Source organism: Panthera onca, chromosome A1 (genome assembly GCF_046562875.1).
Source record: "Panthera onca isolate mPanOnc1 chromosome A1, mPanOnc1 haplotype 2, whole genome shotgun sequence".
Taxonomy (NCBI): Eukaryota; Metazoa; Chordata; class Mammalia; order Carnivora; family Felidae; genus Panthera; species Panthera onca.
Window position 1 is genome coordinate 24,425,963 of NC_138339.1, and position 25,738 is coordinate 24,451,700.

General features: G+C 37.9%; 1 pseudogene; it reads left to right on the top strand.

Moving 5' to 3' along the window:
• The first annotated feature begins 1,408 nt into the window (after window positions 1-1,408).
• The window catches only part of LOC132680328 (histone-lysine N-methyltransferase SETD2-like), a 73,869-nt pseudogene continuing 49,539 nt past the window's right edge, over window positions 1,409-25,738 (top strand).

The window sequence follows — 25,738 nt, forward strand, 5'->3', positions numbered from 1 at the left end:
ATATATACACACACACACACACACACACACACACACACACACACATGCATTTTCTGAGAAGCAGCATGTTGAAGACTAAGATCAGAAATAGCCCCATATCTAGTTAGAAAGCATCCCTGCAGACAAAGAGGAAGAGGTACAGTCACAATAGCCACAACAGCTGCCTGAATCTAAAGTTGAAAGTGAATCGCCATGGAAGCCAATAAGCCTAAGAAGGCAATAGTATAAAACTGGAAGACACCATTGCTAAGGAGATATACCCTAGATGAAGAGGAGGGTATGTCTGATGCGGAGAGTGAGAAGGGCCAAGAACGGACTGGTAAAACAGTAGATATAAGTGATCTGGCCAAGTTCCTGGACAGTTGGAAGACCTAATGGAGGTATATTGAATGCCAAAGAAAAGTTAAACTGAAAAGGGGAACACAATAACTGTAAAAGGAAGGGATGTTGTTGATTTCAGAGATCAAACAGCCACCCCAAGACTTCTAACAAGTCAAGAGATATAGATCTAGACAAGGAAACTCAAAGAAGAGAAAAGGAGATGAAGGGGCTCCCTCTATCCACCTTCTTCTGCCTACAAGTGGGAACAACAAGACCAGACGGCAGATATGAAATATCAACTTCTAAAAAGAAAGTACAAATTAAAGACCACAATGAACTTTCTACAGAGGAGCACTGGAAGTTGTTTGAGCAAGAGGTGGCTCAGTGGAAACTCAGAAACAGCAGCAGCAGGTGTAGAACCTGGGAATGACATCTCCACTGCCTTATGAATCTTTTGGCTACAAAGCTCCTCATCACCCCTTTGCTGGCTACCGATCAGGTTATCCATGCAGACCTATGTGGATCCCAGCAACCCTAATGCTGGAAGGGTCCTCCTCCCCACCCCTAGTATGGACCCTGTGTGTTCTCCTGCTCCTTACGATCATTCTCAGCCCTTGGTGGAACATTGTATAGAAGCCCTCACTGCCCCTCCACCTGTGCCAGTGTGCCACACGTGGCAGCCCATGGGAAGTTTCTGGTTCACAGTGTGTGATCCAAAGTGATGGTGGTTCCCCAAGATTCCGGCATCACCGTCTTGCCAGTGCCAGCCCCAGGCCCAGTGCAGGCACAGAATTATGGTGTTTGAGATTCAAACCAACAGTATGTCAGTGTCCAGCAACAGTACTCTCCTACGGTCTCAAGCAACCATATATTACCAAGGACAGACTTGTCCAACTGTCTATGGCATGACATCACCTTATTCATAGATAAATCCACTGGTTTTACAGAGTTATGTCCAGCCAACTCTTCAGTGTATCCAGGGACAACAAATTTTCAGAGCTCACCCACAAAGGGTAGTGGGATAGCCACCCGCAGCAAGACTACAATAGTTTCAACAAGGCAGGCTCGGCCTTTACAGCCACCTAAAATGGTAATGACAAATTATCTCCTGGATCTGCCAACTCCCTCTCCTCCCAAACAAACTGTAAGGCCTCCCAACTGGAAGACATCCCAAGATCCAGAAGGGAAGATTTATACTACCATGTGATCACAAGGCAAACTCAGTGGGATCCTCCTACTTGGGAAAGCCCAACAGATGATGCCAGGCTTGAGCATGAAGCTGAGATGGACCTAGGAACCTCAACATGATGAAAACCCCATGAAGACCTCAGAAAAGCCTAAGACAGCAGAAGCAGACACCTCCAGTGAGCTGGCTAAGAAAAGCCAAGAAGTATTCAGAAAAGAGATGCCCCAGTTCATGGTCCAGTACTTGAACCCTTACTGGAAACCTGAATGCAAAGTGGGAAGAATTACCACAACTGAAGACTTCAAACACCTAGCTCACAAGCTGACCCACAGCATTATGAATAAAGTGCTAAGTACCATAAGAACCCTAGGGACCTGGAGTACAATGAGAACGTGAAACATAAAACCAAGGAGTACTTAAGAAGTATGTCATAAGACTGGGGGTGTTTACAAACCCAAAGAAGACACTGAATTAGTGACTTGTGGGACCAGGGTGGGAGGACCGGCGAGCAGGTAGGAGAGTCTCTGGAGAAGAAACCCTGCAGGCCCGCTGTCCCACCCCTCTGGTCAGGGCTGTGCTACTGTGACATATTGCCCTGGGAAACTGAGACCTGCAGATTTCAATTGAAAGCCACAAAAACGAGCCATCTCCAGTCATGAGCTGTTGGGGTGTTGGAGGCCATCGCAGGCAAGGCCTTAGGGAATGACCCTGCTAAGATCCTGGCCAGGCCCAGCCCCAGTCCCAAACCTGGGTCTCCTCCTTGGAGGTGCTGTCAGCACACAGACCATGTGCATCCCCACTTACAACTTCTCACCCAGATGATCTGTATTATATTTTAATGTGCATATGAATATATTGAAAACAATTGGTTTATTTTTTCCTGGTTCTGTTTGTTTTTCATTTTGTTTTTAGCCTCTATGTGCTAGATCACAGGACGACTTTGTAATGAAGGTTTAAGTTCTCCTACTTTAATTTGTTATCATGTAAATATTCCAAAGCAGGCCGCCTTGTGGTTTCTGCCAGCCTTGTGCAATGTTGATAAGATTGATTTACTGCTTAAAATCATTTTACATTACCCAATTTTTACTGAACTTTTTATGTAGAAAATAAAATCAATTAAAGAAAAAAAGAAGAAAAAAAAAGAAATATCCCCATATACATGCCCCTGGAGTACCTCAAAGATACAAGTGCAAAATTTGGCACAAGGACACATCCTCTCCCTAGGTAAACTTCGCTAAATTTACAATGCACAAATACCAATCACAAATTAGTGGCTTAAAAAATAATTTTATTCTGATTCTGATTCTACGTGTCAAGAATTTCAGCATGGCGTAGCAGAAATGGCTCCTCTTGGGCACCTGGGTGGCTCAGTCAGTTAAGCGTCTGACTCTCAATTTAAGCTCAGCTCATGATCTCATGGTTGGTGAGTTTAAGCCCTGCATGGGACTCTGCGCTGACAATGCAGAGCCTGCTTGGGATTCTCTGTCTCCCTCTCTCTCTGCCCCTCCCCTGCTCGTTCTCTCTCTCAAAGTAAATAAACATTAAAAATTAAAAAAAAAGAAAGAAAGGAAAGAAATGGCTTCCCTTTAATATACAATGACTAGAGTCTCTGAGAGACTGAACAGCTGGGGGTAACTCAACGGCCAAGAGTTGGAATCATGTAGCCGCATCTTCTCACACACGTCTAGTGATTGAGCCCAGATGTCAGCTAAGCCTTCACTTGGGGCAGTCAATGAAGAACCTTCACATTGTCTCTCCATGTTTTACATTTTCTGCTACCCAGCATAGCAGTGTGAGAATAGCCACACTTCACACATGGTGGATCAGAGCTCCCAAAGAGGGGCCCTGTACACAAGGAGAAAGCCACACTGCCTTTTCTGACCCAGTGGTTAATTTGCAGCTTTTAAGGAACAGACATCAAGATGAGGATTAGATGTGCAAGACATTTATTTATTGGATGATAATATCTGTGGTGGGGGTGGAACGTGGAGGAAGCCAATGACACAGTGAGTTTCAGATGGCAATGCAGGTCTGACTTCTATAAAGGAGGGAAAGAAGGAAGGCAGATAGGCAGAATCTCTGACTGCAGGACAATTTGAAGAAGCTTTAGAGCAAGCTGATGGGAAGTCTTTCAGCCAAAATTGCCTATCAAAGGAGCCCCACCTCTGACAGGAAGCAGCCGTCAATACTATCCCTACTGCCTTCAGTCACTGGCTGAGAGCAGCAAATGGGAAGCATCATCTCAGGGAGAACACTGAGGTGCATCCAGCAGAGGCTGAGCCCGGCTTTCAGTTCCGCTCCCCACAGCAAGAGATCTGAAACTCACTTTCATGTGGCCATACCTAGCGTCCGAAGTCATGCACCTTCTGTTACATGGCATTCTTTACAAGCAAGCTGTAAGTTTACCCAGATTTCCTGAGGAAACATAGACCCCGATTTTCAATGGGAAGAATGTCAAAGATTTTTCAGCCATTTAAAAAACATAACTGCCACATCTATCTAAGTAAAAGTAATAATAATATTTAAAATGTATGAGTAAAGAAGACATTACGAACAAACATTTAAGAAATATGGAGGATATATGATGTGATGTGCAAAATAAATCATTAAACTTCTTTGCCACTGGGAAATCGGACCTACATTCTGGAAAGGGTACCACTCTTTTTCATTATAAGGCTTTTAGTACTATTTAATTTTTTGAGTCATCTACCTTTGTACCTTCAATATAACTCAACAAAAATGACCAAGTAAACTAAAGAAAAGTAAAATAAAACTCATACTTCCCTCCTTAAAATGTTTCTGTGCTTTTTCTCTTGCCAGTCAAATCAAATCTAAATACTAGTTTGCAAGACCCTCCATGATCTGATCTAGCTGTCCAGACACTTCATAATACACAATATCAGTTATCTTTTGGTAAGCGAGGCTGTGGTAACAAAGTCCTAAGTCTCAGTGGCTTCCAGCAAACGTCAGTAGCGATGGGTTAGTTTTGGTTCTTTTATATACAGCCTCTCACTTCAGGATCCAGTCTGAAAAACAACCCTACTCAGGACATAACATTCTCTTGTCATAGAGAAAGGAACAAGAAAACTGGAAAAACCAACAGTGGCTATTAAAGTTTCTGCGAAAACTGCACACTGTTACTTCTGCTCATGTTTCACTGATCAAACAAGTGAAGGACAAAGGTCAACATGACCAGGGGACAGGGAGGTAGGAGATATACTTCCCGTAGCAAGTCCCAGAAACAGTGGGGGTGGATAATGCAAAGCACCACACACGATTTCTGTCACAGTATGGACTACGCTCTTCTTAGATTTCTTGCAGTTTCTAGAACCCACCTGCATTCTATTTCTTTCCCAACACTGAAATCCTATGACCCAATACGCAGAAAAATGCTAAGTTTTTTGGGTCATATAAATTCGACCAAGAAGTAAACACTGTGGTGAAAATTCTGTCTCTAAGAGTTCGCATCTTGATTGGGATTTTTGCTTCTAATTATCAATTTTCCAGGATAATGCAATCTCTGATTTTGGAAATAGGCACAGTTGGGGTTGAGGATAAGGTGGAGAAGGAAAATGTGTGTGACACAAGTGTCCTAGTCTGCTCGAACCACCATAACAAAACACCACAGACTGTGGCTTCCACAACAGACATTTACTTTTTCATAATTCTGGAGGATGGAAAGTCCAAGATTGATATTCTGGCAAGGGATCACCTTCTGGTAAGAGCTCTCTTCCTGGCTTGCAGATGGCCTCTTTATCTCCAAATGATTTTTCCTCTGAGTACTCTACTGTCCTATGGAATTAGGACCCCACCTTATGATTTTATTTAACCTTATTTACTTCCTAAACACCTTATCTCAGAATAAAGTCAAAATGCGGGTTAGGGCTGCAACCCAAATGCGGGTTAGGGCTGCAACCCAATTTCTTGCTTATGCAATAAGGCATAAGCAAGAAATAAGAAGAGTATTCATGAAGGACTCCAATCAGTGCACTAGCATAAAGATAAAAAGTTGGGAGATGAGAAGCTGTGTCTTGAAGGTACACCTGAGATGTAAAGAATTCTGAAAGGAGAAAGCAGCTCTCAATACAACAACATTTGAAAAGGAATGTGCAGGAAAAAAGGTACCCTAGTCCGACCCTAGGGTTCTCATCCAAGCCTAAGGTTCTCGACATAGCACTGCCACTGTCCAGTCAGTTCATTTCTTGCTTCCATTGCTTCTTTATGATTGGAATGGAAATAAAATATAAAACTATATCAGTGCCATCATTTTCAGCAGTACATGTACACTCATGTCAAGCTGCCATATCAAAGAGCTGAGAAAGGAAACATTAGTATGTAAAAATAAATGTTAAAATAGAAAAATGCTATGAAAATATTAACAGTAAAGCTGCCTTTGGGATCATGGTCTACATGAAGTATTTCTTTATAGCCGTACCCTTTTCCTTTACTCTTTCATATGTATTTTCTTCAGCTCCAAAATATAAAGTGAACTTATCTGTCCTGTCTCCTGAGTAATTCGCCTCTAAAATATATGCAGCTAGTTGGAAATATGTATAGTTCATTGGAAGTGGTTAGTACTCCAGAATTCTCTCCTTAATCCTACATTATATTATTTTTATTTGGGCAATACTTCAGTTTGTAAACTTTAAGCCAAATTTCATAGTCAGTTCTGAGATTTCGAATGAAAGAATAAAATGGAAAGAGTGCTCACACAGGGATCTTTTCTCTAGGTCACTCCACCCTATGATTGTATTGTCATCTAGATGAAGGGCCATCTCACTGTAAGAAATAAAATCCCCACTCTCGCTTTATAACTGTCCCCTGTGACTAGTTGCTCCCGTGGTGTCCTTCACATGTAAGCCTCAGCACTGACACTATTCCAATTCACATAATTGCACTCTTCTTACTTAACATTCTCTTATATTTTCAATTAAATGTAACACTTCAGTCTAACAAATCCCTATGTGCCAGCATATGGTTGTTATGTTTCAGGTCTGTTCTTCACCTTCATGACAGGCAAAGTTTGCAAACTCTGTGCATTCACAGCCTTGAAGATCCTATGCAAATGCAAACTATTAATCAATTCCATCACAGATCTGACTTTGACCATTTATGAAGGATCTGCAGACCCTCAGTGCCTCGCCCATAATGTTGGTAATTTGCCTGGAATTATATTTGGACGTTGTCCAAAATTTTGTTGTCAAATGACCTTTGCTGTTTAATGGAAAAGATAAAAAATTTTATACCAAAGAAACTAAATCTGAATGGATTTGTGGCAATAGACAGTGAATGATGAAAGCACATCACATAACACTGGAAGAAACCATAAAGCCCCATAAAGGCCACCTGCTTTCTAGGTGATTATTTCAGAGAACAAAAGGCAGACTGACTCATTGGTGAATTTACTCTTATATGTTTTCAATTCAAAGGAAATAACTGTGGCTCTAACATAAAAATCTCAGCAATAGATTTCTGGTTTCATAGAAAAACAGCATTTAATCATATAACTATGTTTACAAAGATATCTTACACTTCATTTTGAACATCTACACTTTAAAATCCGTAGCAACCCTTTGTTCAACTTAATTCTCCCAACAATCTTTTGTAGTGGTATGTGGGTCGTCACTGACGACAGCTGCTAGCAACGATGTTGCTCTCTTTGTGCTTTTTCAATAATACTTAGTTTATAAGCAAATAAGTAGAATGAAAGTATACCATTTTATTTTGTCCTTTGTCATGCCTGAAGGCCTCCCTCCAGTTAAATCATAAACTCCTTAAACTTTATAGCTATACTTTCTAGTGTTTAATGGAATTTAGGGCACAAGGCACACATTACATGAATGCTTACAGATGAGAACTGTCTGGCCTTCAGAGTTAACAAACAGATTTGAGTCATCATAGCCAGGTAATGGACATACCAGACCTAATTGTAAGGTTTCCGACTCAGGGTACAGTCAGCTTTTCTCTTCATTGCAGAATTACTTCCTAGAGAGATTCGCCCTGGGCACCCTCAGCTGTCCTTTGGCCCACCTTTCTGCACGGGATATACCATGAAGTAGAACATGCTATCTCAACCCATAACAGCTTTAATGATCTGAGAATGAATCAGTTTTTTGTTTTGTTTTGTTTTGTTTTGTTTTGTTTTGTTTTTAATTTGGGGGAAGTGGTAAATCCTATTAGTACATAAATCCACAGCATCAGTAAGGGTCTTTCTGGCTGGTTAGGAAATCCACTTAAATCTAGGCATGGACAAAAGCACATTTAGGTTTTAGGCAGAATATAATCAGTAACACTGCAACCACCAGCTGTATCTGAGTGCTGACCATTTACAGTGCTTTAGTCCTTGGGCCAACTTCTAGATTGCAAGCATCACCTCTGGGCACAGAACAAGTGCCTAGAAAAAGAGTTAGTTATCCAAATACGTTTAGTAATTTCAATTGCATTGTTTTGAAGTATCATAAATTTTCTAATATGCTTACATATTTATTCAAGGAGATGTAATATGAAAATAATAGAGGGGATATGGGAACTTGAGCATCACCACTTAGGAAGACCACAGGGATACTGCGATTTTAGAGAAGAATCTGATTTTAGTGGCAGCCAGGATTATGAAGAGTCTATGATGGGGGTTGGGGGGTGGAGACAAAAAAGGTTCAGGATGGGGAAGTCAGCTTACAAAAGGGCCTATATTCTTGGGGATGCATGAGTGTGCAGCAGGTTAGAAAGGATAGTCATTTTTATGTATCAAACTCTATACCAGGCATCTCACATGCATGGCTTTGTGTTGTCCTTGAAGCGATCCCAGGAAAAGGTACTGCTACCTCTTCTACAAAGCTAGAAAGCACATTTCAGGGGGAAAAAAAGAAATCACAACAGGTCTTTCTTTCCTCAAAACTCTTGCCCTTATAGTTTATCCTGCTGATAATGAAAGACAAGTCAATATAAGACTAGAGGAGATTGTTGTTGAACAGAGGAGCCTGAAGTATAATACATAAGAGAGATAATTGAGGTGGAATGCTACCCAGGATTAAATTCCTTCCAAGATTCAAATCATTCAGCTCAAAGCTCCAGATGTGCTAAGACTAAAACTTTGGAACATTCATCCAGCGATCCCTTTGAATGTTGGTGAATTTATTTGGTTTGCCTTAACACACTCCTCCCCAGCTAGAAGGAAATGGGGAAAAACTAACGAGGAAATCCAAGCTGGAAGCTAGGAAGCTTTGGGTTTCACAACTTGTATTGTGAGAAGCTTGAAGTTTGAGAAGCCCCAAACTCTGTCACCTCATAGGTGACACACAAAGGGATGGTAAGCTTAGGCTGTAACATCACACAACCTCCCACTCAGTGGTTTTAACCCTCGCTGTGCTTTAACCCTTGAGTCACCTATAAACTTCAAAATAAATGCTGCTACCTGGATGTCAGTCTCAAAGATTACAATTTTCACTTGTCTGAAGTCTACTACTATTTATCTAGAGTTCAATTTTAGTTTGTTTTGCTGCTGATGTTGTTATTGCTGTTGTTTTAAATTCCCCTTGTTAAAAAATAAATAAATAAAAATAAAAAAATAAATTCCCTTTGGTGATCAGCATCTGAACTTAAGTTTGAGAACAATTGATAATCCTTTCCCTCATCATAGAAGGAGGAAGTAAGTTCATATCTTACAAAGAAAAAACATGAAGATATTCATTGAAGTATAAAATCTGAAACTTTGATAATTTTAAATAGACTCAAACTACATTAAAAACCTAGAAACCCAGAACAAACAACTCCACATTGCAAAGAACCACATGAGAATAAGCATCACAATTTGGAAAAGGAAATAGATCTATATGGTGTGTCTGAGCTGAAAATTCTAGTTTGAGACAAAAAGATAAGACGTTTTCTTAACCTGTAAAGTCTAGAAGAAGTAGACAAAGTTAAAAGTGAAGGCACATAACCAAAGAAGGAAAATCTATTCTTCTAAAATAATGATATTTTCCTTTGTTTTCTTGTATTTTTTGATTAGGAAAATTTTAATCTTTTTCCTAAGTATTATGATAACAGAAATTGAAAAAAAAACTTAAAGGAGTACTTGTCACTAAAAAGACAGAGAGAGGAACGTAGAAACTAGTTTGGTATAAGCAAATTAATTTTCAAAGCATACACTTATTTTTACTGTATAATAGAACCATTAGAAGTCTAAAATGACTTACTGTTAATAAGACATAGAAGGCACATTCTAGTCATTCAACCTCAAAATGTTTGGGCAAGGATTGTCCATTTTTTGTTATTGTTAGTTGTTTGTTGCATTGCAATACGAAATAATTAGATTTTGCATTCTGCTAAGAGTATCATAGTTTATGTATTTGGTTTTTGGAGTTCAATTTTGGGAAATCACTCAGAGCAAAAGAAATATGGAGGCCTTAGTAATAAGTGCTTATATTTCCAACTATATTAAATTGAGTGCAGCCCTGGAAATTAATATGCTCTGCCTGATGAGAGAAAGCTCAACCAAGATATGTGCAGACACTTGGCTTTGTTCCCTGTGAGAAGCTCTACTAACCAAGCATTTGCCAGCTTTATTAATTCTCCCTGACTGTTGGGTCTTCCTGATTGTTTATTTGTTTGTTACCATTAGCAGAGTTATTTTATAAATTCTCTCAATGTCGCCATATGTTGCTGCCTACCATCAGTCAGGAGTGGACTAGAGCAGCCAGCAGAGGAAATTGAATTATGGCAGAATTGAGAAAGGGTGTAGCTATTTCTTTCTCACTGAAATACAATTTGTTCTTTTCAGCTGGTGATATGGAATTAGGAAGAACTGCTCAATGATATAATTGTGGTACCATCCAAATGAACAGAAATTCATTGCTAACTCTTTACAGAAGTTAAAGAATAAAACACCACCTTCTTATGTGCCAAAATTATGCTAGTCATGTTGAATGTGTTTCTTTAGAATTTAATCCTATGTTGTAAATCATCTACATATACTTCCTTTTAGCGTATTTTTCTGAGTAAAACTTTAGATAGCCAGATTGTTTTATTGTTTCTTATTTTAATAAGAAACTAGCACAATTTAAATTTCTCCCTACAATCAAGAGGAATCTATGGAAAGATCTTTAGTAGCATCCATGATCACATAAGACATTTTTTCGAAAATACTAAAACTATACAGATAGGATTTGAGAATAAATAGGTTGTAAGGCAGAATTAATCAGAAAGTCAAAATATAAAACCCATGTCTGTCTGAATATATAACATGTTTCTACTGTGAAAATACATTCATTGTTTGAATTTTAAATTTGGGGTATCTAGAGAAAAATACTGTAGAAAGAGATTACTAGTCCTTATTCTGCCCTAAACTTGGGGTGCTTTATTAGCCAAGTTATATACTCCACCTACTTTAGTTCTTTCAATTAGTCAATATTTACTGTGTGCCTAATAAGTCCAGCAGAGAGAATATCCGGTGCTGACAGGAGTGTATGTTTGGTAAACATCAAGGACGTGAGCTTGTGGATAGAAAGGAACAATCAAAGAGAAGTGACAGGAGAAAAGAACAGGAGGTAACACGTACACTAAATTGGGTTTTTACTCTCAATACGGAGGAAAGATATTGGACCGATACAACAGAAAGATGGCCTCATTTACAAGGTGCATCTCTGGTTGTAATGTGGAAAGTAGCAGCAAAGGAGGAGTGAGACAAAGAGGCATGGAAACTGGCTAGGCTCTATTTCAGTGGAGTAGAAGAAATTGTGGTAGCCTTTCCAGAGAAGTGGCAGCACAAGCAGCAGAAAAGAGATAGACTTGAGGTATATTCTGAAGGCAGAAGCATCAGAATTTGTAGATGAACTGGATACGTAGTGAGGAAAAGAGGAAAGTCAAGGCTGCTTCCAGGCTCTTGGTCTCAGGAGCTGGGAGTGTTGAATGTTGAGGTGATAAGAAGAGAGAAGGAGGTCTGGAAGCAACATCAGGACTTTGATTTCAAACATGTTAATTATGAGATATTTATTATACATCCAAATAAATCTTTTGGATAGTCAGCTTCATATAAGCCTGGAACTTAGTGAGTAGTCTGGCTTTGAGATATAAATTTGGGAGCCATCAGCTCATAAATAGAATACATAGCCATGAAATAGGATGATACAATTTAGAGAGTAAATATAGAGAAGAGCTTCAAGAAATAAGCCGTGGAGCATTCTAAGGGTGAAGAGTTGTAGGGGAGAGATCAGCAAAGGAGACCCAGTAGGAGCAGGTGGTGAGGTAGGGTAAAGGCCTATAGAAAACTGTCTTGGGGGCCAAGTGAAAGAAGTGTATCAAGAAAAAAGAGGCTGATCAATTACTGCAAATTCTGATAACTGATGAATACCGTGGGCTCAGGGTTTAGGCTACCCTCACCTGCATTAGATTCATTGTGGCAATTTCGAGGTTACTGGTGACTTGACAAAAACAGTTTCAATGGAATGGTAAAGACAAAAGGTTGATTAGACTAAATTCAAAGGAAAGTGAGACAGGAGGAAATAAAGAGGAATACAGATTATCTTTTGAGGAATTTACTTATACAGAGAAGCAGGGAAATGGGAGCAATTGATGGAGATGGTCGTGGACTGATGGGAGGGGCATGGGTTGCTTTGTTTTTAAGTGTAGGATATTGTATGCTGGGAAAAAAGGCACTGCTGAATCAAAAGAAAGACGGAACAGTTACTGGAGCAATGTCCTTGAGTAAGTGCGAGTAGATGACTCCTACTGCACACGTGCAGCCATATATCATTGTGAATAGCATAGACCACTCATTCAAGGTAATAAGACAGAAGACAATGCACATGTGTTCAGATGCCTAAGTATAGGCAATTGTGGTCATAAAAGCTTACCAAAGTTACCTTCTTATTGTTCAAGTTTTCTCAATAATCTAGAAAACAAAGACAGCAGCTGGTAATGAAGAGAAGATAATTGACAAAAGGCATGGAGAAAAAGGAAAATGTTTAAATAGTCACTTAAGACAATAATATTCAATGTGCAGAATTTGTAGGACTGTAAGAGTGCAAAGGAGGAGTTTTCAGGGAGAGCCCTCTAAAATATTCACAGGAGCTTCCTTGAATCTTTCGTTGAGTAACAATCTGTACATTCGAGTAAAATCCCATTATGCTGAATATTGAACAACTTTCAAGGAAAGAACAATTATAGGAGAGCTATAAGTTGAATAATTTACAGGACTACCCTAAAAGCCAATGAGTCTTTAAATTCTCACTAGCCAAGGCTTCAACTAGAAACCTTGTTGACTGCAAGATGACAGAAAGGCCAGGCCTTAGTTCTGGGGCTAAATTAACCTAGCGTAAAGGTTATAACAGACCATCTTTTAATGGCTTAAAAAAATGTTAAAAGGATCAGACTTGCTACAAATAACCTAACTAAACGCAAGAACAAAGTCTAAGACTCTTTAAAGGAAAACAAAACAAAACAACAACAACAACAACAAAACCGTGCACATTCAACAATATAAAGTACATAATGGCAATACGCCAATAAAAAATACCAGATGAACAAAAACAAAAAAACAAACATGACCCATAATCATCAAGGGGGAAAATACCAGACAGATCCAGAAATGACAAAAAATGAATGAAGGCAAAGAGGAAATAAGAATTAAATAATAAATGAGACAGATAGAAAACAAAGACTAAGAGGGTAGATTTCAACCTCTAAATTCCAATGATTACAATGAAAATAATTAAATAAATCCATTAAAAGGTAGCCCTTGTAAGATTGGATACAGGCAAGACAGAACTCTTTGTCATCTAAACAGAGATACATCTTAAGCAAAAAAGACAAGGAGTAGATAAAAGTAAAATAATAGAAAGAGACATATCATGCACATACTAATCAAAAGAAATATGAGTGGTAAGATTAATATCAGAAAGTAGACTCCAGGACAAGGAGTAATAACAGGGATAGACATTATAAACCTAAATGTTCAAAATGCATGAAGCAAAAACTGAAAGAACTGACAGAAGAAATAAATCTACAGTTGTGGTTGGAGATATTAACACTTCTCTCACTAGCTAATACTGGTAAAATAAGTAGACACATAAATAAGGAGAACTATACCATCCACCAACTGAACCTAACTGAACCTAACCATAAATAACATGAACTATACCATCCACCAACTGAACCTAACTGGCCTTTATGAAGCACCCACTCACTATAGTCTGTGGTATAGTGTCCCCACCAAATTCACGTCCACCTAGAACCTCAAAATGTAAACTTATTTGGAATAAGAGCTTGTGCACATGTAATTAAGATAAGGATCTTAAGATGAGATCATCCTGGATCAGGACAGGGCCTTGGTCCAATGACATTGTCCTTATAAAGACTATAAGAGGAAGATAAAGAGAATAAGATGATGTAAAGATAGAGGCATAAGGTTAAAGCTACTTCTATAAACCAAAGAATACCAACAACAGTTGGCAACCACCCAAAACTAGAAGAGAGGCATGGAATGGCTTCTCCCACAGTGCCTTCAGAAGAAGCAAATCCTGTCACACTTGATTTAGAGTTCTGGTCTCCTGAATGGTGAGAAAATAAATTTCTGTTAAGTCACCTAGTTTGTGGTAATTTGTTACAACTGCCTGAAAAAACTAATATACCTGTCTAATGACAGGGTAATACACATTTTTTTCCAAGTAGCATACAGACTTTTTGACAAAATTGAAAAGTCTGGATAGTTCCAAAATTATTCAATTGTGTAGGAATGTGCTCAGACTATAATATTAAATCGGAAATCAGTTACGGAAAGATATCTTGAAAATTATAAATATTTTAAAATTTAAACAGAAAAGTAAATTAATCATAGATCAAGGAAGAAATCATATGGTTAATTAGAAAATATCTTAGGGGTGCGTGGGTGGCTCAGTTGGTTAAGCATCTGACTTTGGCTCAGGTCATGATCTCATGTTTCATAGGTTCAAGTCCCACATCAGGTTCTGTACTGGCAGCTCAGAGCCTGGAACCTGCTTCAGATTCTGTCTCCCTCGCTCTCTGCCCCTCCCCCACTCATACTCTGTCTCTCTCTCTAAAAAATAAAATAAACATTAAAAACATTTTTTTAAAAATATGTTGAATTGAGTAAAAAATAAAAACACAACATATCAAAGTCTGTGGGAGACAGTTACAACAGTGATTAATGTTTTGTTTTAAATACTCCTATCAGAAAATAAGAAAAAAATTAAAATCAGTGATTTAAGAATCCATTGTTTTTCTAGTTTTTTTAGAAGAATTTGAGCAAATTAAATCCAAATAAGTAGAAAAAAGAAAATAAATAAATAAGAGAAGCTAATGAAAGAGAAAACAGAAAATACAAAGAAAAATAGGGGGAAAACAATAAAACCAAAATGTAGTTCTCTGAAAAGATTAAAAACATTTATACGTCTGTAGTTAAAAATCATCAAAAAAAAAAAAGACACAACTTACTAATATCAGGAATAGGAGAGATTTACAGATCCAACAGACATTACCAGGATAATGAAAGAATATAATAAATCATGCCAATAAATCCAGCAATCTAAAGGAAACTGACAAACTACTTGCAAGACACAAATTACCAAAACTGACTCGAAAATAAAATAGGAAATCTAAATGGCTGTACAATTTATCAACAAAATTGATTTTGTAATGAAAAACTGCATATAAAGAAAATCCCATACCTTTATGAATTCTGTAAAACACTGTTAAGAATAAATAATATAAATCCCATAGCTCAATAACAATCCAGAATACTACTCAGCAAGGAAAATGAACATACTACTGGGGCACCTGGGTGGCTCAGTGGGTTAAGTGTTCATCTCCAGATTTCGTTGGTTTTGGCTCAGGTCATGATCTCACCATTTGTGGGTTCAAGCCCTGTATTTGGCTCTGTGCCGACAGCGTGGGGCTTGCTTGGGATTCTCTCCCTGTCTCTATCAAAAATAAATAAACATTAAAAAAAATGAACAACTATTAATCATGCAAAAAGATGGATGCATATACAAGTATTATAGAGTGAGGGGAGTCTGGGTGGCTAAGTCACTTAAGCATCAGACTCTTGATTTTGGCGCAGGGCATGATCTCACAGTTTGTGAGTTCAAGCCCCGCATCAGGCTTCATGCTGACTGCACGAAGCCTGCTTAAGATTCTCTCTCTTCCTTTCTATCTCTGCCCCTCCCATGCTCATGCTCTCTTCCTCTTTCAAAATAAATAAATAAAACTTAAAAAAAATAAAAGTAAAAAAAAAAAAAGTATTGTAGAGTGAAAGAAGTCAGACCCAAAGGAGAATATACTATGATTTTATATATGAAACCCTAGAAATAAGACAGAAAGAAAAATAGAACTTGATAATTAGCAATTCACTTAAAATTTTAAAAAATCTGCGAATTGATGGAAATTGTATTAATTCTCCATCTATTTACATTTTTTATTTGTTAATAAGATCTACTTATTTACATTAAAATATCCCTGCTATCAGGAGCACCTGGGTGGCTCAGTTGGTTAAGCACCCAACTCTTGGTTTCAGCTCACAATTTTGTGAGTTTGAGCCCCACATCAGGCTCCAAACTGCCTGTGCAGAGCCTGCTTGGTATTCTTTCTCCCTCTTTTTCTGCCCCTACCCCACTTCTGCTATCTGTCTTTCTCAAAATCAATAAACAAACTTAAAAAAAATTTTAAATATCCCTGCTATTCTTATTATGCCATTCCATTCCCAACTAGTGATTGTCTTTTTTTCTTTCTCTTTCTATAAAGTTCTAGCTACAGAAATTGACCTATTTTTAATAAGTTAAAGCATTATCACATACATGGAAACAAATACAGTAAAACCTTGGACTGTGAGTAACTTGTTCTGTTAAGTATTCTGCAACAGGAGCAAACATTTCTTTTTTTTTTTTTTAATTTTTTTTTAATCTTTATTTATTTTGAGAGAGAGACAGGGTGTGAGAGGGGAGGAGCTGAGGGGAGGGAGACACAGAATCAGAAGCAGGCTCCAGGCCCTGAGCTGTCAGCATAGAGGCTGACACAGGGCTTGAACTCACAAACTGTGAGATCATGACCTGAGCCAAAGTCAGATGCTTAACCGACTGAGCCACCCAGGTGCCCCTGTAGCAAACATTTCTAATAAATTCTAACCTGATAAACGAGTGATGTCTTGCAGTACAAGTAGTACATGATGCCAAAGGTCACATGATCACAACTGAGCCAATGGTTCTTGAAATTCACCTTGATATACAAGTGCTTTGGATTACAAGCATGTTTCTGAACGATTTATGCTCCCAAACCAAGGTTTTACAGTATATTGAATGATAAGAAATAACTTGATTATTCATCTTTAATTAAGCAATGACTTAGATTTTAATCCCATATGTCTTTATACTGTGTATACATCTACCTACGTGTGTGATAAGGATAAAATTATTTTTAAAAATTTAAATAAAGCTTTTCCCATATATATTATTTTTCTGCCCATTTGCAATTATTGTCAGATGTCATATTTGCTTACATGATAACTAGATTTCGGAAAATGACATATGATTTCTTCTGTAAATATTTTTAATGTTTATTTTTGAGAGAGAGAGAGAGAGAGAGAGCGAGCATGAGCGGAAGAGGGGCAGAGAGAGAGGGAGACAAGAAATTGGAAATAATAATAATAGGCCTGAGCCACTCAGGCACCCCTGGACATTTTTTTTCTATTCGTAGCTTTTAATAAGAATAGACGTGAATACTTCAATTTAAGTTTGTTTAATAAATAGAAATTTAAAAGAATGTAACCACTTTGCACATATCCTCAAAGGATCTTGGGGTTGAAAGGAAAAGTTGGCATTGTGTTCTGAGTTATTTACCTCTCTTATTAAATATGGAACAAATCAGAAGAATATTATTTAATCCAAACAGGAGCTCAGACACTGTTCGTGCATTCATTCTTACATCTAGAGAGATTAAAAATTTCTTCTAGAATCGTTTTCTGCACATTTTTCACATTGATTGTCTCCAGACGCTGACAGAATTAAAAGTTATGGAGTTTCACCTATACACACACTTTTAAACAATGTATCCAAGTTTTGCTGAGCTTTGGAAAGTATGCGGAAGGTTTATTTTGTGTTCAGGGCAAAGGTTGAATTCTTTCTTATTACAAACTATTTTGCTACCTCAATCTTTCCATGAAACAAGAGGCAGAAATTCCCCTCAGAAAGTCACAGTCTTGTAGGGATACAGAATTAGAAGTCAAGCAAGCAGCCCTCAGGAAAAATAAAAGTTATGAGCAAGTGACCTTATTTGCATGCACATTCTATCAAACAATACTCTCCTAGGTTTGATGGCTTAGTGAGAAAATTATTTTTCCCTTAAATCTTGACAGTATGTTCTTGCTTCTTTCCTAATCTCGCATGTTAAAACATGTTCTACTGGTGGGATCCTGGGCAAATACAGTATTTTCATTAAAAGACAGAAGTACCTATGATTCATTTCACATATGGAAATCTGCTTACCATCCTAATAAAGGATGGCTTAATATTTGGCAAGTCTGGACCTCTAATAATAGACAATACAAAGATAATAGTCCAGGAAGACTATGATCATTCCTCTTCAGGATTCACAAGGAAATAAACCAGTGATCCAGGTTAATTGTGACTAAGATAAGCATACCCTGAAAAAGAGAAAAATAAAAGAATAAGCGTATGTTTACTCTTTTCAAAGCTGGAAAAAAATCTGATTAGTGTGCATTATTAAGCATGCAAAAAATAAAAATAACCAAATTTTCTGAGAAGACCCAGGCTATGTTTAAGACTTCTTGTTTGGAATCATTACTGATACATTCATTTGTCTCTACTTAAAGTAAGGTATCAATGCCAATAATTGATTTAGGTAAACTTCAGATAACAGTTTTAACTTGAATGATTGAGAGCTCATGAAATTCCACATATTTTCTATAGAAAGCTCAATTATCTTTTGAATTAAAAAAAATCAATGACTGATGTTAATACATAAAGAAAATATAAAAGATTTAAATTAATATCCACACATAATACATATTTCAGTGTGAATAAATATGTGTATGGTGCATATGCCTGTTTGCAAGGAGAGAACTTTACACAGAAGAACATAGTACACACTTCAGTCATCTTTCTCCAACTATCTTATTATTAATTTAGTAAATAGATTTTAATGAATATTAATGTGATCTCAATTAATCATGTCTTTCTGATGCATTACCAACATTTGAGTGCTTGTTTCTATGGGAAGTACCAACATTTGAGTACCTGTGCTATACAAAGTATGTACTAGAGGCTGAGGATACAAAAAAATAGTTAGGGAGTATATCTGTACTCAAAATTCACAGTGTATGAACCTTCCTAAATTTGAAATTAGAAGGATGGAATTAAATAATTTCAACCTCTAAAAGGAAAATATATGAAGACTTCTTATATATCTTTCCAAAGTCTTTTGAGAGATGATCCATATTTTAATCTAAGTTTGATTTATTATTCTTATTAAAATAATACATTCTCATAATTTAAAATCCTATGGGCTCAAAAGCCAATGGTCTCCCTCCTTCTCCACTGCTCACCCTCTGTTACTCTCACTTGAAGAATTACTATTAACTGTTTACATGTTTTCATTTTTCTGATAGCTATTTTTGAATATCTAAATAATATGCTGATATAGCCCTGTCTGGATGTTCCATTTTAATAGACCCTTGATAAAATTAAGGTGTTAGGAAATATATCTTTTCTGTTATCATTTTACATCAGCGGCAGAACTTATACTCTGCTGCATAATCATAATTAGAATGTCTCCTTGTTCTTTTGTTGGTTTTAAATGTTGAAAACTCAGTAAGCCAGAATATGCATTCTTGTGACTTTATAATTATTGTTTAATGTACTGTCAGGCAATGTGTTATGATTACATTTCCTTTCTTGAAAAATTTGTTTAGTATTTTGTATTTCTGGTATTATCATACATATAATGAGTTAATAACTTAGTTATACTACATTTTATATGGATTATTTTTAATATTTGTGTTTCTCCAAAAAAATAGCATCTCAAATTTCACTGAGATCATGAGATATTTTTTTTAAGTTTATTTCTGTTCTCTTAATTATCTCTGTCTGCACTAGGGCTGGTTTTCAGATTATGCTGATCTTTTATTTTTTCTTCAAATATTTTTTAGATTTTTAAAATTCATTCAAATTTAAGAATGAGGCAACAGAAAGGCTCCTGGTATATTTCAGTGTCTGAGTGGGCGTTGTTGACTGGCAGAAAGTGCATCGGGACAGGTGTTAGGCAGCTGATCCCAAATGGAATACAGAGGTTTTAATTTATAGCACAAATACCCACACGGGCAAAGTGTCATGTCATAATTGCTTGTTTTTTTTTTAATTTAAATTCCAGTTAATTGTAATATTAGTTTCAGTTCAATGCTTATATTTTTTATCAGAAATATCTTTTTAATATATGCACATTTGAATTTTTATTATTATTTGCCTGTAAATATCTAGCTATATTCTTTTCACATGTAGTGCTTGGAGAGTCAACTATTTTGTGTTGGTATCCTCCCTTAGTCTCCTATTTCTCGCCTATCTTCTCACTGCTACCTTCCATTACCCATTGAATCAGGAGCCCATGTGGATTTTGCTAAGCAGACTCCATATTCCAGCTGCAATTCCTCTCCTCCATCATTCTTCTTCTATACGCCTTCCGCTGTGCTACTGCTACACTTTAAAACCTCCTTTATTTTTGGGGTAACTGGGTGGCACAGTCGGTTGAGCGTCTGCCTTCAGCTCAGGTCATGATCTCACGGTCTGTGAGTTCGAGTTTTATTTATTAAAAATAATAAATAAATAAATAAATAAATAAATAAATAAAATCTTTAAAAAAAAGACCTGCAAAAAGAATCAATTGACAGAAGTATTTTGATAAAAAGGAAAGCCATCATGAATGAAGTTAATTTTTGGTTAACATTAGTAAAACAGAGGGGACTGCTAAAGATGGTGTCGTAGGAGGAAAATGGGCTCACCTCGTCCTGCTGATCGCTTAGATTACACCCACATCTGCCTAAATAACCAAGAAAACCACCAGAAGACTAGCAGAATGGACTCTCTGGAGCCAAGCGTAGACAGGAGGCCCACAAAAGAGGGTAGGAAGGGCGGAGAGGTGGTGTATGCTACAGGGACTGGCGGGAGGGAGCCAGGGCGGTGGAAGGGTGGCCTGCCCAGCAAGGCAGAGCCCCTGAGTCTGGCTTGCAGAAGTGGAGGGGCCAGACTGTGTGAGTTCTGACAGCTAGTGGGACTTAACATCTGGAATGTTAAAAGTCAACAGCTCTGCTCAGACAGGAGGAGGGCGAGAGGACACCGGGAGGGAGAGTTGCTGAGCCCTGGAAGACAGAGGTCAGTTCAGCAGGGAATAGAGGCACTGGCCAGCGCCATCTCCCTCTCCCATCCCCCAGCCAAAATTCCAAAGGGAACCAGTTACCGTCACTGAACTTGCTTGCCCCAATAAACACCCAACACTGTGCTTCTGTGGATCCATCCCTTCGATGGGCATGCCTCCCTCCTAGTGCTGAGGGGCCCCTCCCACAGGGAACCACACAGGGCAAAGCAGGCTAACCCTGCCCCTCCCGCCCCTGTGCACCTTGCGGATCCACCCTAGCTAATACGCCAGATCCCATCAAAGCAGCACCACAGGCCTGGCAGTGTGCAAGAGCCCAGGCAGGGGCCTCACCACTGCACAGTGAGTCCTGCCCCTGGGAGAAGGGAAGATAAGGTACACACCAGTCTGACCCTGGCCCCAGCAGCGGGCTGGGGGCAGACATCTGGTCTGACTGCGGCCCCGCCCACCAACAGGAGTTACTCCGGAGGGCATAGGAGAAGTGCCCTGCAGTTGGGAGCCACCGCAGGGACTATCCAAAATGATGAGATGGAAAAATTCTCCTCACAAGAAACTCCAGGAAGTAGCAACAGCTAATGAATTGATCAAAAATGATTTAAGCAATATAACAGAACAAGAATTTAGAATAATATTAAAATTACTCTAATATTCTAATAGTCATAAAATTAAAATAAAAAAATAAAATAAAATGCAAAATAAAATGGAGGCGGCCATAGTACAGATTGAAGAGGCAGAGGAGAGAATAGGTGAATTAGAAGATAAAATTATGGAAAAAGAGGAAGCTGAGAAAAAGATTAAAAAAAAACAGGAGTATGAGGGGAGGATTAGAGAGCTAAGTGATGCAATCAAACGGAACAGTATCCATATCATAGGAATTCCAGAAAAAGAAGAGAGAGAGAAAGGGGCTGAAAGTATACTTGAACAAATCATAGCTGAGAACTTCCCTGATCTGGGGAAGGAAAAAGGCATTGAAATCCAAGAGGCACAGAGAACTCCCTTCAGACATAACTTGAATCAATCTTCTGCATGACATATCATAGTGAAACTGGCAAAATACAAGGATAAAGAGAAAATTCTGAAAGCAGCTAGGGATAAATAGGCTCTAACTTACAAAGAAAGACATATAAGAGTAGTGGCAGACCTATCTACTGAAACTTGGCAGGCCAGAAAGGAATGGCAGGAAATCTTCAATGTGATGAACAGAAAAAAAATATGCAGCCGAGAATCCTTTATCCAACAAGTCTATCATTCAGAATAGGAGAGATAAAGGTTTTCCCAAACAAACAAAAACTGAAGGAATTCATCACCACTAAACCAGCCCTACAAGAGATCCTAAGGGGGATTCTGTGACTGAAATATTGCAAGGACCACAAAATACCAGAGACATCACTACAAGCATGAAACCTACAGACATCACAATGACTCTAAACCCATATCTTTCAATAATAACTCTGAATGTAAATGGACTAAATGCTCCAATCAAAAGACAGGTATCAGAATGGATAAAAAAAAAAAAAAAAAAAAAAAAAAAGACCCATCTATTTGCTGTCTACAAGAGACTTATTTTAGACATGAGGACGCCTTCATACTGAAAGTGAGGGGATGGAGAACTACCTATCATGCTACTGGAAGTCAAAAGAAAGCTGGAGCAGTCATACTTATACGAGACAAACTAGACTTTAAATTAAAGGCTGTAACAAAAGACGAAGAAGGGCATTATATAATAATTACAGGGTCTATCCATCAGGAAGAGCTAACAATTATAAATTGTGCACCGAATACGAGAACCCCCAAATGTATAAAATAATTAATCACAAACATAAGCAACCTTATTGATAAAAATGTGGTAATTGCAGGGGGCTTTAATACCCCACTTACAACAATGGATAGATCATCTAGACACAGGATAAATAAAGAAACAAGGGCCCTGAATGATACATTGGATCAGATGGACTTGACAGATATATTTAGAACTCTGCATCCGAAAGCAACAGAATATACTTTCTTCTCAAGTGCACATGGAACATTCTCCAAGATAGATCACATACTGGGTCACAAAACAGCCCTTCATAAGTATACAAGAATTGAGATCATACCATGCACACTTTCAGACCACAATGCTATGAAGCTTGAAATCAACCACAGGAAAAAAGTCTGGAAAACCTCCAAAAGCATGGAGGTTAAAGAACAACCTACTAAAGAATGAACGGGTCAACAAGGCAGTTAGAGAAGACATTAAAAAATATATGGAAACAAATGAAAATGAAAATACAACAATCCAAACGCTTTGGGATGCAGCAAAGGCAGTCCTGAGAGGAAAATACATTGCAATCCAGGCCTATCTCAAGAAACAAGAAAAATCCCAAATACAAAATCTAACAGCACACCTAAAGGAAATAGAAGCAGAACAACAAAGATACCCCAAACCCGGCAGAAGAAGAGAAATAATAAAGATCAGAGCAGAAATAAACAATATAGAATCTAAAAAAACTGTAGAGTAGATCAATTAAACCAAGAGTTGTTTTTTTGAAAAAATAAACAAAATTGATCAACCTCTAGCCAGTCTTCTCAAACAGAAAAGGGAGATGACCCAAATAGATAAAATCATGAATGAAAATGGAATTATACAACCAATCCCTCAGAAATACAAGCAATTATCAGAGAGTACTATGAAAAATTATATGCCAACAAACTGGACAACCTGGAAGAAACAGACATATTCCTAAGCACCCACATACTTCCAAAACTCAAACAGGAAGAAATAGAAAACTTGAACAGACCCATAACCAGCAAAGAAATTGAATCAGTCATCAAAAATCTCCCAACAAATAAGAGTCCAGGACCAGATGGCTTCCCTGGGGAATTCTACCAGACATTTAAAGCAGAGATAATACCTATCCTTCTCAAGCTATTCCAAAAAGTAGAAAGGGAAGGAAAACTTCCAGACTCATTCTATGAAGCCAGCATTACTTTGATTCTTAAACCAGACCGAGACCCAGCAAAAAAAGAGAACTATAGGCCAATATCCCTGATGAATATGGATGCAAAAATTCTCAATAAGATACTAGCAAATCGAATTCAACAGCATATAAAAAGAATTATTCACCTTGATCAAATGGGATTCATTCTTGGGCTGCAGGGCTGGTTCGGCATTCACAAATCAATGTGATACATCACATTAATAAAAGAAAAGATAAGAACCATATCCTGTCAATTGATGCAGAAAAGGCCTTTGACAAAATTCGGCATTCTTTCTTAATAAAAACCCTTGAGAAAGTCGGGCTAGAAGGAACATACTTAAACATCATAAAAGCCATTTATGAAAAGCCCACAGCTAATATCATCCTCAATGGGGAAAAACTGAGAGCTCTCCCCCTGAGATCAGGAACACGACAGGAATGTTCACTCTCACTGCTGTTGTTTAACATAGTGTTGGAAGTTCTAGCATCAGCAGACAATAAAAGGAAATCAAAGGCATCAAAATTGGCAAAGATGAAGTCAAGCTTTCGCTTTTTGCAGATGACATGATATTATACATGGAAAACCCAACAGACTCCACTAAAAGTCTGCTAGAACTGATACATGAATTCAGCAAAGTTGCAGGATACAAAATCAATGTACAGAAATCAGTTGCATTCTTATACATTCATAATGAAGCAGCAGAAAGACAAATAAAGAAACTGATCCCATTCACAATTGCACCAAGAAGCATAAAATACCTAGGGATAAACCTAACCACAGATGTAAAAGATCTGTATGCTGAAAACTATAGAAAACTTATGAAGGAAATTGAAGAAGATACAAAGAAATGGAAAAACATTCCGTGCTCATGGATTGGAAGAATAAATATTGTCAAAATGTCAATACTACCAAAAGCAATCTACAATCAAAATTGCACCAGCATTCTTCTTGAAGCTAGAACAAGCAATCCTAAAATTTGCATGGAACCACAAAAGACCCCGAATAGCCAAAGTAATATTAAAGAAGAAGACCAAAGCGGGAGGCATCACAATCCCAGACTGTAACCTCTACTACAAAGCTGTAATCATCAAGACAGCATGGTATTGGCACAAAAACAGACACATAGACCAATGGAATAGAATAGAAACTCCAGAATTGGACCCACAAAAGTATGGCCACCTATCTTTGACAAAGAAGGAAAGAATACCCAATGGAAAAAAGACAGTCTCTTTAACAAATGGTGTTGGGAGAACTGGACAGCAACATGCAGAAGATTGAAACTAGACCACTTTCTTACACCATTCACAAAAATTAACTCAAAATGGATAAAGGACTTAAATGTGAAACAGGAAACCATCAAAACCCGAGAGGAGAAAGCAGGAAAAGACCTCTCTGACCTCAGCTGCAGCAATTTCTTACTTGACACATCCCAAAGGCAAGGGAATTCAAAGCAAAAATGAACTATTGGGACCTCACGAAGATAAAAAGCTTCTGCACTGCAAAGGAAACATGCAACCACACTAAAAGGCAACCAACGGAATGGGAAAAGATACTTGCAAATGACATATCAGACAAAGGGCTAGTATCCAAAATCTATAAAGAACTCACCAAACTCCACATCCGAAAAACAAATAATCCAGTGAAGAAATGGGCAGAAAACATGAATAGGCATTTCTCTAAAGAAGACATCCAGATGGCCAACAGGCACATGAAAAGATGCTCAACGTCACTCCTCATCAGGGAAATACAAATCAAAACCACACTGAGATATCACCTCATGCCAGTCAGAGTGGCTAAAATAAACAAAACAGGAGACTATAGATGCTGTAGAGGATGTGGAGAAATGGGAATCCTCTTGCACTGTTGGTGAGAATGCAAACTGGT